General features: G+C 46.0%; 1 protein-coding gene across 1 annotated transcript in view; it reads right to left on the bottom strand.

Moving 5' to 3' along the window:
• Window positions 1-13,670, bottom strand: part of KAZN (kazrin, periplakin interacting protein) — a 103,156-nt gene that overhangs the window by 74,902 nt on the left and 14,584 nt on the right. The gene's annotated exons all lie outside the window — the stretch shown is intronic.

Here is a 13,670-nt window from a genome sequence, read left to right as displayed (position 1 = left end):
TCATGAACACAACAGCTGAAACTACCACAGTTGTGGCCCACGGAGGTGCATCTTTATGCACTTCATGCTGCTGCCATTTATATGGACCGCAACGACACGAGCTAATGATCAAATTTATTCCTACACAATAAAGACCTTTGTGTTCCCGTGGACTTGAAAAATCCACGCTGCAGCTGTCCTTTAAGCTTTGTGCTCTCGTTTTTACTGTAGGCTCATTGAAAAAATGAGGCTCCAGGAAAGCTGCAGTGTTATTTTCCATTGCTGCTTCTGCAGTAAAAGCCTTTGATAAGCTCCCGGCTCGTAGTAACACATCGCTGTCACACTCCACACCACCCTTTGCCGGTACATATGGCAAACCCTGCTCTGCTTAGGTTGTTTATGATTAAGGCAATGTGTTATGGAGGAGTCGCTGACAAACAGATCTCAAGAGCACCACGCACTCGAAATACACTCGACCTGCTTCTGTCCAGGTAAGCTCTTACCACAAGATTCAAAGTAGCAAAGATTAGCCCAAAACTGGACTCATTAAGGAGCAAATTTTCGCCAGCTCTATAAAGAATCATAACAAGCAACAGGGATTTTTCCAAAATGCAAGAGTGAAGGAAGGGAATCTTCCTTTCCAACAGCACTTATTTTGTATAAAAACTCTGTGCCTTAGAAAACCTTGAATGGAGTCAGTCCAAGGGGATTAGGAGAATTATATGGTTTGGGGGGTATTCACGTACATAACTGCTCATGGAAAAAGTATTTGAGGTTCACTGTGATGGATGGGCCCATTTGAATCTGTAATATAAATCGTACGCAAGCTGAGGACTTTGGAATAACTAATTGAATCAATCCCATTTTTCACAAGTGTGTAATATCGCGGGCCAGGGGGTTCTCAGCAGCCTAGGGAAGTCATCGCGTTTGCACCGCAAGCTATAGCTGCCAGGCCGTATAAAAGTGATGGAGCCTATGGGGAATGTAGGGGAGTGGGCTAGTCTGAAGCCAAAGGTTGCTCAAACCTGCTCAAAGCTGCAGTTTTGGAGACTGCTTTTCTACAGACTCCCTTGCTCCACGCTAAAGCACGCGAGCCCGGTACCCTTGGCACTTCCAAGGCCAAGCAAAGCAGCACAGAGACAAATATTTTTGCTGCAGTTGTTCGTTGAGGCAGAGGAAATATTAAGCTGGTCCTGCACTGGGTAAGCAGCTACTCTTGCGATGCAGTTTTAGATAATACTGGCCTGTTAACGCACAGGGGAGCTTTTCCAGCATTGCAGTTTTCCAGCACAGTTTGTTGGGTGTGATGGGAAGTTCTGGCGACGGCAGCCGCTGGAATGACGGCTTTGATGCATCTGATGCCATAAACAAGATGCTGATGGTCCTTGCTGCTCAGCAAGAAAGAGCATAAAAACATAGAGTGGATGAAAAGCCCTTCTCAAAATTGGCTTAAAACGGATTTAGCAGAAGCCTCATTTCTCATGGCTGAGGTTAACCCCTCCCCCCCAAAAAAAGAGTTTATATCGTACAAAAACACATGGAAATTTGCTTGTTAGGTATCAGGTTGAGGAACTGAACTATGATAAGAAGCAAAACAAAGTGAAAAGCATTTATATTGACATACTTCTTTTAGGCATTTTAAGTATTTAAGTACTTACTTAAGTACGCATCCAGTGGCCTTCTCAATGCCATGGAGAAATGACTGACCCAGTGCCTAAGTGTTGTGTTTTTCTTCCTGTTATCCCAAACTCTCCCTTTCCCACCCAATGTATAAATATATTTCTTTCTGCTTTGCTAAACTAGGTGAGACCTGGCTAGAAAAAGAGGTATGCAGAGGGGTTGTGGGCAGTTCTGTAAGATCTGCTGCTACATGGGGATGTTTTTGTTTTATTCATTATGTCAATATCTCAGTCTGAGCTCCAGGAGAAGATGAAGAGCCCTCAAGAAACGCTGCCCTGAGCCAAAACATTTCGGAGCTTCTCTCCAGAGCAAGACTTAAGGGTGATGCTTAGCACTTATATGCACTTACAGGCACATATGCATTTCTACCCAAAGACTAAAGCCCGACGACAGGAGCAGACATCAAAAGAAGGGGATTTGGGACTGTGGTCTTACATCTTTAACAAACGCATAAAAACGCAGTAGTGTTTTGCAGTTTTTTCAAGTGAGTTTTATGCATTTAGGGCTGTCATTGCTGGATTTCTGGTCCGCTGTGTGTACAAGCACCCACAATTTGCCCATCAGGGCTGGGCTCCTGCCTCCCCAAGGTGTCTTGTTCACACAACACACGTGTTTTGCACCAAACTGGTTCCCACATCCGCAGTTTCCTTCCCACGGTGTCCTGGAGCCGCTCTCGTTGCCTTTCCATGCTCACCCTCCCCAGACTTTAAGCATTTTCCTTCTTCCAAGGCCCATTACCACAGCTTTGTTCGCACTGCTATAAATTAGGCTCCGTCAGCCTTTCTGTTATAAATCTCCACAAGGCAGGCAGAAGGACTGATTGCAGCACAGACCACGGTGCTGAAGTGATTTTTTTTTTGATGAAACTGGAAATGAGAAGATAAAATCGCCCAGAGCTTTTGCAGTCCTCAAGAAGTTAACTCACTTCTTAAAGCAAACCAGGGCACAGCCTCCCTCCGCTCACACGCAAACCAGATTTCTTTCCTATCGGATATGTCAGCCTCAGAGCCGTCTTCCCAGCACTAGTGCACCTCAGTGCTCCATCCCAGACCTTCCGACCTGTGAAGAACAGAGGATGGATAATTTGGAAGCTGTTTGTGCTCCACAATGTTGGCTTGTCCCCGTAAGACCATGTTCTGCAGCCCAGACCAAACTCATGCCGATGGGTACGAAGCTGACTGGGCATCGTGCTGGAGCTTGGCTTTGCAAAGCACAACTCAGATATAAACACATTCAGCTCAGCCTGAGGGATGCTTTTTGATCCCTAAAGTTAAAAAAAAAAATAAGGACAATTTTTTCCTTTGTGCTCCTATTCCTAAGCAAATGTGGCATTTGGCCACCACCAAAGTGGGAAGAGGCCAACGGAGTTGTCCTTTTCCGCAGGGTGCTGACTGTGTGAATTCCCAGGAGAAAGGAAAGATGGAAATTGCTTTTGGTTGGAGAGGAAAAGAAAAACATGATTGTGCCAGGGCCGACTGCAGTGGAGAGGCCTGAGCAACCAGCTTGGTCTGGGAGACCTCCTGCACCATCCTCAGCCACTGCCCAGATGAGGACAAAGTAAAGCAAACTGCTTTATTTTATTAGATAATATACCCTGGGATCTGCCGACAAAAGCCAGTCGCGTCTAAAATTAATTTTAGCCAGCGGGGCTGACTAACTGAAAGAGGTCCTAGGGTATAAGAATTCAGCAAGGGATGCGGGACTGGGATCCTTGGGTTCACTGCTGGATTCTGCTGCTACAGGAGACGCTGAAGACCTTCCTGAAAGCAGCCAGCACAGGCCCCGGGACTGGGGATTTGCTCCTCCGGAGGAGCTTTCCCCCGTTTTTGCCATTGGAAAACCAAGGGTTTTCTTCCCTGGCTGAAGAGCCTCTGCAGCTTCTCCTCTCCTTTGCAGACTCCGACTGGTTCCAACGGAGACGTTCAATGAGTCCCCTCACTGGAATAATTTGCCACATCATTAAATGAGGAATAAAATACTCTGCTATATGCATTAGGGGCTCAACCACCTTTCAGCAAAGCGCTGTGAAGAACTCATTACAGCAATTACTAACGAGCTGGCCTCTCTGGGCTGCAAACATTTTGCACGTTAACGGGCAAAGCAGCATTCCCAAATGCCAAAGAAACCCCCTGGACCAACCAACAGCAGTGGAGCTCCTGGGAAAAACCTGCTCAGAAACAGAGGCAGCCTTTGCTTCCACCTGGCCTTTCAGAAAATGAGAAATGACGTTAAGAAGTGGCGCTTTGTGCAACTGTGACAGCTCTTTAATAATCAAAGTTTTTCACTGATGCTTTTTTTTCTCTTAGATGCTGAGGCAGCTCCTGTCAAAGTGGGATTTTTTAACTATTTCCATTAGAATGTCGATTAGAGCCTGTTCATAAAACATGGAAACATTTAGTATTCCAGCAACCTGGAAACAAGTTTTATGATGTTTCCTCTCCATCAAAAACCCTCCATCTGAGTGGAAAGCCAAAAAAGGTTGGGGCTTTCAGAAGCCAGGCACGAGGCCAGATGTCCATATCTTCCTTGGGGAAAGAAGGCCAGATGTGCACTGCATTCCAGCAGGCTTGGATGTTCTGAATATAGCTGTTTACAGAAATATTTTAGATGCTTAATTACTCTTTATTCCCCAGAGGACTGCCCACTGCCAGGCCAGGAAGGATGGCATATTTAGGGAAACACTGAAGACAGCCAAGCTGGTGAATCTAACTTCTGGAAGAGAAACTCATTTTAAATTTGCAGGAACTGAAAAACCCTTTCTGAAGAGGAACCAGATGTGGTGGCACCTAGCTTTACAGCTGCTGCTTTCTTGTTTCTCTTAGGTAACTAACTGTTTATTTGTCTTTTTTCACTAATTAGGCAAATATATTTAATGAACAATAGCTATTTTATTTGGACAAAAAGGAAGTGAGCAACAAAATTATGTGTGCCCATGCAAAGAGAGCACAGGCCAGATACCCAGCTGTGAACACCCAGCTGTTAGGAGGTGACTTCAGGGGACAGGTGCCCATGGTAGGTAGTACCAGGCTTCGATGGGACATCCCAAACTCTGCTTCCCAGTTTCTCCCAACTTGCCCCATTTTCCTGTAAAGGGGAAAATATCCTTCAGCTCCAATCTGCAAACACAAGCACGGGAGCCCACAGAGCGCTCAAACACAAGTACCAAGCACTAAAATAGTTGCATCATTTGCCTACTTTCAAATAGTTTCTCTATTGCTTTTAATGCATTAGGCTTCCTAGATTACTTGCTTTCATCTGTATTGAAATCAATGGGATTCTTCACTAGGGAGGAAATGTCTCAGTATTTTTTCATTTGGTAAAGCTCCACGGAAGATCTTGGTTAAGCGAGCTAGGTATTTTCCTGGGAAAATCATTTATTACTTAATTTCCCTCGCTACAGAAGATATTGCCTCCTATGTGTCGACTTTGCTCGGTTTTGTGATTTATCTTTAAGCCTCGACATCACATCCCACTTCGCATTTTACTTCTAGATCATGCACACTGCATTTGTACACATTTGCTGGTGACATTTATTTCAGCAAGCAGAGAGCAGGAGAAAACCAAATATCCCCTTCAAGCCTGTACACAGGGGTAGCATATTCTGCATTAATCTCCCTTCCTCATTCTCATTTGTAGCCTTTGCAGTAAGACTGTTTGGCAAGGAAATGAAAGAAAACTTACATAAAGAGTGAGAGGAACAACTATGATTGGGATGAAGCTGGATTTGGAGAACTGGCACCTGGAGAATCTGCATTTTGTGAGAAAAGAACTGAGATTTCTCTCAAACGTGTTACTATGCCAAGTCCCAGTAAAAGTCTGGGATCCCGGCCAGGCACCGGGAGAGATGAGATCACTGCAATACCCAAGTGGTGGCCAAAGCAGGTAAAACCAGAGCAGGAGAGAAATAAAAAATGCAACGGAGCATATCAGGTAAATAGAAAAGGTTTTGGTGAAAACATTCACAAACCCTTGGGTTCAAATGTGCCTGAGGCACTCGGGCTCCGGAGCCTTCGACTCTCCTCGACATTTGGTGTCCACCTTGCTTTGGAGGACGGAGCGGTGCCGCGGTGCTTGGCGGGGCTCGTGCTTGTCCCTGCCGCCCCAACCCACTGGCTGCTCGAGGAGACCCTGCTCTCATTCACCTGGATCTCAGCAGCGCATTAAAAAAAAAACGCGGCAACGTATATATATATTTATAAAAATACACATATTTGATGTCTCCCTGCAGAGGCAGCGCTCCCTCACCTGAACGGCTGCCTCCGTGCTCTTCCTCCAGGTTTGCCATGGCAACCAGAACACTCCACGGCCTGTGCCGAATGACGGGTTGTGCTTCCAAACCTCCCTCCTGCCTCCAGCCGGATTAGGACATTCCCGAGGCACAAGGGACCGGCAGCGCGAGGGAAGAGCCGGCTTTGCAGAGCGGCTGCGGGACCGTAAACGCCGCAGAGCGAAGCTGCGCCGTGAGCACGGCTGAGCACAGCCCGCAAACACGGCAGCAAAGAGAAATTAAAGCCTGCATTTTAATCCCATCTCCAGGAGGGTTTCCAGACGTGCTCAGAGAGGTGGGAGATGGATTTTGAGCTGTCACAACACTTGAAGGCCTGGAGCTGCTTTTACACCTATCTGAAGCCTCGCAGAACACCGTGTGCTCCACAGCGCTAGGTTTTAATGGCTGATTCAAGACCCCACATCCTCCTTATGCTTCTCGTTAAAACAACCCTTTTAGTGATGATCATTAAGTTGTCACAGGGGTTAGGAAGTTAGCTGGGAAAAAAGGCAGGAGAAGCACCGCATCGGTGCACTGAGCCCAACGGTACTGCGACCAACATCACCAGCTTACGCTGAAACCCACTCTGGTTTGGGCATATTTTACATAGCAGAGAGCTTTATCGAGCTCAGACAAGATTAGGCTCTGAAAAGCAAAAAACACCTCCCGTCCCTCAAAATCCGTCGCTCCCATGGAATGGCGGCAGCAAGAAGGGCACTAGGCTCCTTCTCCCAGTCATTGCTCCCAGCAGGATGTGGCATGGAGCAGCCCCTGGCACTCAAAAATAGCCCTTCCCATCTTCCCATGGCAAAGCAAAGGGTCTTAAGCAGCTAATACGCCGCTCTGTGCCTGGTCATTAGCTTCGCTGAAAGCTCACAAATATGGTTTTAATGCCTTTTTTTTTGTTTCCCCCCTCCCCGTTAAGTGCTGTTTAAAGTACTTTGCTCTTACCGCTGTGCTAATAAGGTGTAAAAGTCTCGTTCTGAAAGCACACACCACACTGCGGCTCACACTCCAATGCAGATTTAATGGGAATATTTCCTTGCAGCTGCAACAGCAAATTAAACAAATTATTTACTGGCTCTCAGAACAGACTCATTAACTCACTAAAAATTTCCACTATCTATTTAGCAGTGATTCCGTGCTCCCATGGTATACAGCAGAGCGTATGGGAGCTGGTTAGGAATAACCCAGGAATGCTGCTTGGCCACGGGTGGAATTTTGCACCATCCCAACTCGGCTAGCGAAAGCTCTAGGATCTGGGCAACCCGCCCGACCTGATCCTGGTGCTCCAGGTTGCATCCAAACCGAGGCAGATGTGATCAAAATAGGCTAAGATTATGGCACACAGACATCTACAGGCTACCGAATTGCAAGATTTTTTTCAGGGAATGTTTTTCTACTTAATTCATTCTCTTCTGCGCTTGCTTGCAAAAGACAGAAGACAAAAAAGACAGAATAGGCTTGGAAGGTATTCGCCGATACCCTGATTTGCTCTGTTGTTCTGACAAATCAATGCCTCTCTGAATGGAAATAAATCTTTTTAGATGGGTTAGACGGGTTTTGCAATTCGGAGGCAGACTCACGTCACTGCGACACAGTCCGCGGACGATGGATGTGAGCACAGTGTCAATTTTAATTGGGAATGACACACTGCTGTTACTTGAATCTGCTTACCAAATGTATTCACCTCACATTGGTATTTTTTGCAAAATGCTGCAAGATGGGAACATTTTCCAGTAATATTGCTGAAGGAAAAGCACACAGCTTTCCCCTCCTCCAGACAACCTAAGCACTTGCTTATTTTAATTCCTCAGAAGTACAGCACTTAGAAGCACATTTAAAGTGTTGTGTTGAAGTGGTTCTGGATAGCGATAAATGAATCATTACCAGGACAATTATCCAAACTGGGTCATCATCGACCGCGCGCAAACGCGAGCCGGGAAGTGGGGAAGCAGCCTGTGACTCATCCAGCGATAACAGGGAAGAGACTGATGAGCGCAAATGAATCCAAAGGGCAAATGTGAAGTTATTCTGAATGGAATTTGAAGAGTTGGCAGCTCTTGCTGACCTTGCACGAGGTCTTAAAATGATTTGAAGGAAACTAGTAAAAGCAAAGATCAGCGATCTCTATTTGCATGTGCTTATAGCACACACAGGAGCCTACAACAGGCAGTGACACCGGAGCGCAGCACTTTAACCAGGGATGTGTCATGAAACACGGTGCTTACTCGGGAGCTGGAGCACAGGCATTTGTAGAAATGATGTCGATTCTAATAAAAACAAGCATGTAGCTCCTGGGGCACATCCTGCCCTGTAGGTTTTTAAGCATAACGCAGGGAAAAAAAAGTACCAGAACCAACCACATGTGGATGCTCCTTAGGCCACTTCTTTGCATGGTGTAAATTACACCAGGATGGACTCCATGCCTCTTGGCCACCTTCGGCAGCTGCTTGGAGGAGGACCAGAAAAGCAGGAGCTTTAGCAGCACGAGCATCTTCTCCTCCCTGCTCAGCCCCTCGTCCAGGTCAAGGGAGAGAGAGGGGAAAAGCATCATCAGGACCAACAAACTTCAAAACTGGTGGCTTTGACGCTGCCTGGTGGGCAAGGGTCGTTTTTGGCTTAGCATGAAGCAGAGATGTGCACAAGTCCTGCATCTGCCTCTGGAAAGCAACGTTTGGAGGAGCTTCACAAGAGCCCCGGCTGCCTGTGGGAGGAGGAAGCTGTCACCAAACCCTGGGCAATAGAAGAGAAGTAAGAGCAGAGAGCAGCTCTGTCATCCCTGCCCTCCCCTCGTCACACGTGCGGACGACACGGAGCTTCAGAGGGATGGATTAATTATCCGCTTAACTCGGCTTTGGTGAACATGGCTGTTGCTTTCCGACGATAAGGGGCTCGCAAGGAGATTTCTCCGTTCTCGAGAAAGCCTCCAGCCTGTTTTCCTTCGGTTACTCCTACACTTTGCTTTTCCTGTAACACAAGGATCTGACATTTCTTCCCTTTGACGGGGTAAAATAATAAACACGGGATGAAGGGAGAGAGGCACCCTTCTGGCTGGGAATCTGAGACTGTGATTCTGGCTGGGAATCTGAGACCTGAGATCTGTGACTTCCAATCACACCTTCTCCAGTTGCCTCAAATGAGGAGAAATGAAGAAGAAGGAACCATGAAGTCCTAGAATACACTTCAGTGGCCTTGGCCAAAACCAGATCGCAATTGCTTTTGAGCACGGGCTGAATGATTTCTGGTATTTCCAGGAAATTGATTTCATAGCAGATACGTCAATTCTTGTCTGCCTTAATTAATACTACCGCCGCCAAGCAGTTTGGGGATAAGAAATAAAACACAAAAGGCCAAATTTTCCCCTTGGTTAGAGTAGGGAAAGTCCAGAGTAACTGCATACAAGTCAAGGAGTCTTTGCTTGCATGCAGCTGTAAAAGACAAGCTCCTGAGCTTTCCAGTATTCCTTACAGGAACTGCATCCTAGAGATTGTCACTGCATTAGCAACATACACACACTGGCGAATGCAGCGTGACGGCACCGTGACCCTGCGAGGCTGACAGCGAAACGTGGCCAGCCTTTGCTCCGCTGGCGTTCCTGCTTTGCCGAGTTCCCAAGCCTCTTGTCCAATAATGCTTCCAAACCTCCCCCAAAGCCACCTCTCCTTAACCTTCATTTTATTTTATTTTATTTTATTTTATTTTATTTTATTTTATTTTATTTTATTTTTTTGGTTACAGCATTGGAAGCATGCACGCAGTTTTGCAGGCATTCTGTTAGGTGGTCCCTTGCAGCAAGTGCCCCAATTAATGCCCCTTTCTACAGCAGTTGGGGGTTTTCAGTTGGAGGGTTGTGGTTTTCTCGGATGCCCAGCAGGGCTGCAAGGTGAGGAACACTGAATTATAATTTCAGGCAAATAAAAATCGAATTCCCACCTCTTTCAAGGTCAAACATTTGCTTCCAGCAGCTCAGATAACTGATGAACATACAATTGCTTTATCGCCAATGCATTTTTATACCTCACAACCTAAAGAGAATTAGGGATTTTTTTTTTGAAGGACCTGCCAACCTGAAAAAAAAAAAAAGCAATTCAGCTCTACATTACCATTTGCATAGGCCAAGAGATGACCTCTTCATCTGTTAAGTCCCAAACACTGCTGCATGTGACAGTGAGTGATGCATACGCATGCATGGACCAGTGAATTATTCATACAAGTATCTTTCATGCTGTAGGTCGCCTTCACTGCTTTCGCTTTGATCATTAGGTTTCAGAAAGAAATAAAAATAAAAGAAGGAGGGGAGCAAACGTTTAGGCTGCAGACTGGGAACCCTTCCATGTGCTCTGGGTTTTAGCTCACTGCTTTTCAACATCGCTCTGGCATCAGCAGGAAGTAGAAGCAAGTCAGAAGTTGCTATTTCTCCATCAAACCACCTGTGTGAGCGCCCTGTGCTGTGAAATTATTGGTATTGGAGGTATAATCTACCGGTGACTGAAGCTGCTCCCAAGGCTGGAGCTTGGATTCCCTTTCCGTAAAGCCGATCCGGCCTTTGCACTGTCGGGAATGGGCTCCCCCATACTCCCGTTTGCTGGCAGGCGAGATGCAGCCCCGCGGGCAGCGCCGATCCCCCCTCTCTGCCCTGCTGTAGTTTGATTCCCCACCAGGAATTTTGCCCCTGTATGCACTGTAACTACCACCAAACCATCAAATTCTCAACAGTCCCCCAGACAAAAATTAGAGAAAATCAGATCTTTTTCCAGAAGGGTGTTTTCCTTGGCCTCGTTGCTTGTCTATCGGGATTTTTTAATGCCCAGTCACGGTGTTTAGCTGGTATTTTCCTTGCAGAAGCTGGCAAGTCCTTCCTATTGCTTTGAGCTTTGCCTCCAGTCACGCTCTGCTCATCTCTCGCACAAGCGTTTCTGCGTGCTGCAATTTGGCAGCCTCCTGCCATTAATCACATTCGTTAGAGAAGAGCAAGAAAGAAACCCACTTGAAACCCCCGAGCGCCTCTCCGTAAGCGAGAGCGAGCAGACGTCCAGGCTCCTGTTTCTTTTATTTTGCAAACAACAAACCAAGGGCCTTGCACCTTTTTACAGCCTCCTCGTAACGTCCTTTTCTTCCCTTTGGGGTGACTTCACTCCTGGGCTATGGTGGGACATCGCACTCTGCAGCTTGGAAATCACAGAGAATCACTGTGCACTCATAGGGTGCTACTGGGAACCTGAATCTTCCTCAGCCATATGGATTTGCAGTTAAAAACTACAGATACAACATAGCAAACAGCCTGCAGATCAAATAAACACATATCCGGCGTGAGCAGAAAGTAATTAATTGCACAGATGATGGTTCTGTTAGTCAATTATAGGGCTGTTATTTACAGATTTGCACCCAAAAAACATTTCTGTCTCGTCTTGTGAAAGTCCATTATAAATCATATAGGCTCTGCTTTCAGCACTGTTCAGCCCCTCGCCTTCTCCAGACATTTTATTGTCTTCACATTTTTCGACACTCACATAATTACACCCATACATCATTAATTTACCATTTCTTATGTATTGATTTAGTCTCACTGATAGATTACTTGACTTTTTTGTTTGTTTAATCCTTGCAATAATGGAATTTTAAGGCTGGCAGTCAAGTAAATCCTTTGGAAACTTATGATGGATATAGCAAGAAAATCTGCCTGTCCAATAAATTAAGGGCATGAATTACTTGTCCAAATCTGACCGGCAGCTCGTTCCAGATAGCACATTTTGGCATCACAGTGTTTTGCAAAAGAAACTCTATCTTCCTCCTATTTTCTTGGGGGATATTTAAAATTCTGAGCAGCATAACTACAAAGGGGGATTACATTACCCTGGATTTGTAATTTTAATTCTATTAAAACTCCAAGTTTGCACAAGAAAGTAATTGTATGCATTTGATTAGGATCTTAATTATATGATTGCATATTGGTATATCTGTTTAACAACCTAAATGAGCATGCCATCCCTCAGGAAGTTTTGGAAAACACAGTATTTGTTATCCTAGAGCTCCATTTGTACTGAGCAGCTTTACCACGCGAGCGGACGCGATGGGGAACGGCAGGAGCCAGCACCCGTCACAGCTCCACATTTCACCAGAGTCCTGGAAAAAATCATCTGCCACACAGTTGATCTCTGTTTTGGTGCTGATCTGTTTAATTAGCCCATTAAAACATAGATATTAAGATGTGTTTGAGTATGTTCACCCTTCTCTGCATCTGTAGGATAGCAGAAGGGAGGAATGGCATTTGAAAGCCTGCTGTGATGCAGCAATTTCCCACAATAAATAGCTTGTGATCCGGCAGGCTGCTCTGCTCTATTACTTAAGAGGCCGTTATGGACTTTGAGGGTATCTTGGGGGTGCTTGGGGCAAATTACTGACCCGGCAGGGCTCTGAGCATGGAGCTGCACACGCTGCTGCGTAAACCAACCTCACTGGGAACAAGGGGAAAATTAACTCCCTTCTTCCACATTTTGACCCCATTTGGATGCTGTTGGTTCAAAAGTGCGTGCAAAAGATCTAGGGTTGTGTCCCTGAAATAGCAAGGAGGAATCAGTGCTGTAAGAAATAGGAAAAAATGGCTTTTGAGACCAAAAATACTGCAGACTCAGTACACAGGGCATCACTGTCGCAACTCTGTGGGGGTTTTATCCGTTGGAAGACTAGGATGGAGGGAAGGAGAAGGTCTGTTTGCTCTTAGGTCTTTCAAACCTCAAACCCAAACCCTTGGGCAAATCCTCTCTCCGTGTGTCCCCGCTCTACCTCGGGGCTGGTTTATAACTAACATTAGAGCACGGTCGTCCTCCCAAGCAAGCTGCAAAGGGCAGCAGGTTTCCACCTCCTCGCCAGAGGCAAGGAGGGAACCCAGACCCCTCCGTCTGCCCCCTTGCACAAGGGGAACGAAGACGAGCAGGGATCTAACGAGCGAGCGACCCGGAGCCCCAGTACCAATTTTAGGAGGATTAAGTAAAGCTCTCTCCTCTGGGGAAGCTGGCAGGAACTCTCGCAGGTTGGAGAGATACAGTAAGAAAAGTAATTTAATTTCTTCCTTGGCATTTATAACTGATGAAAACAGCCCTGGGCAGCTCCCCAAACCAATCATTGGATCCTGCAAGAGACTTAACCTTTAGGTGAGGCTGGAGATGGGATCTTCAGTCTCATCTTGAAGGCTACCTGGCCACGAGCTGGGCTTGGCCCAGGGCTTTAATGCCCTTTTTGAGCCTTTTGAGCCCTTTTTGTCCTGAAGGAGCCACATCAAAGCCTGAACCAGCATGAGGGGGTTGCAGCTAGAAACCAGCTCTACCAAGCGATGGGGCTCAGGAGCCTGCCCAGATGATAACTCAAATGACGCTTTTTATCCCACAAGAAAAACAATCAAACAAATAAACAAAAAACCAAGACCAGTTTTGGCTTCACTAAAGATGTTAGCGTCTCACCCCAAGGGCTCTCTAATGAAACACGGAGTTAAACCAGTCATGATTTGGAAAGATTAATTTGCAATCATGCCCGTGTTGACTGCTCCCAGGCAAAACCCCATTAATGAAATGTTCAAATGAACATTTTTTACGGTTAGTCCAGGCACAGGAAAGGTTCAAAAACAGACAACTCAAAAACAGAAAGGAGAAGGAAATAGATTAAAAAAAAAAAAAAACACAGCAGTATTTTTTATAACAATGGGGAAGCAGTTCTGCAAGCAGATCCCAGGGGAAGGTGAGTTTTA

The sequence above is a fragment of the Tinamus guttatus genome, unplaced genomic scaffold (genome assembly GCF_059628265.1).
Source record: "Tinamus guttatus ecotype Peru unplaced genomic scaffold, ASM5962826v1 Tinamus_guttatus_pri_ptg000332l, whole genome shotgun sequence".
Lineage (NCBI taxonomy): Eukaryota > Metazoa > Chordata > Aves > Tinamiformes > Tinamidae > Tinamus > Tinamus guttatus.
This window is presented reverse-complemented; position numbering and strand designations above follow the sequence as displayed.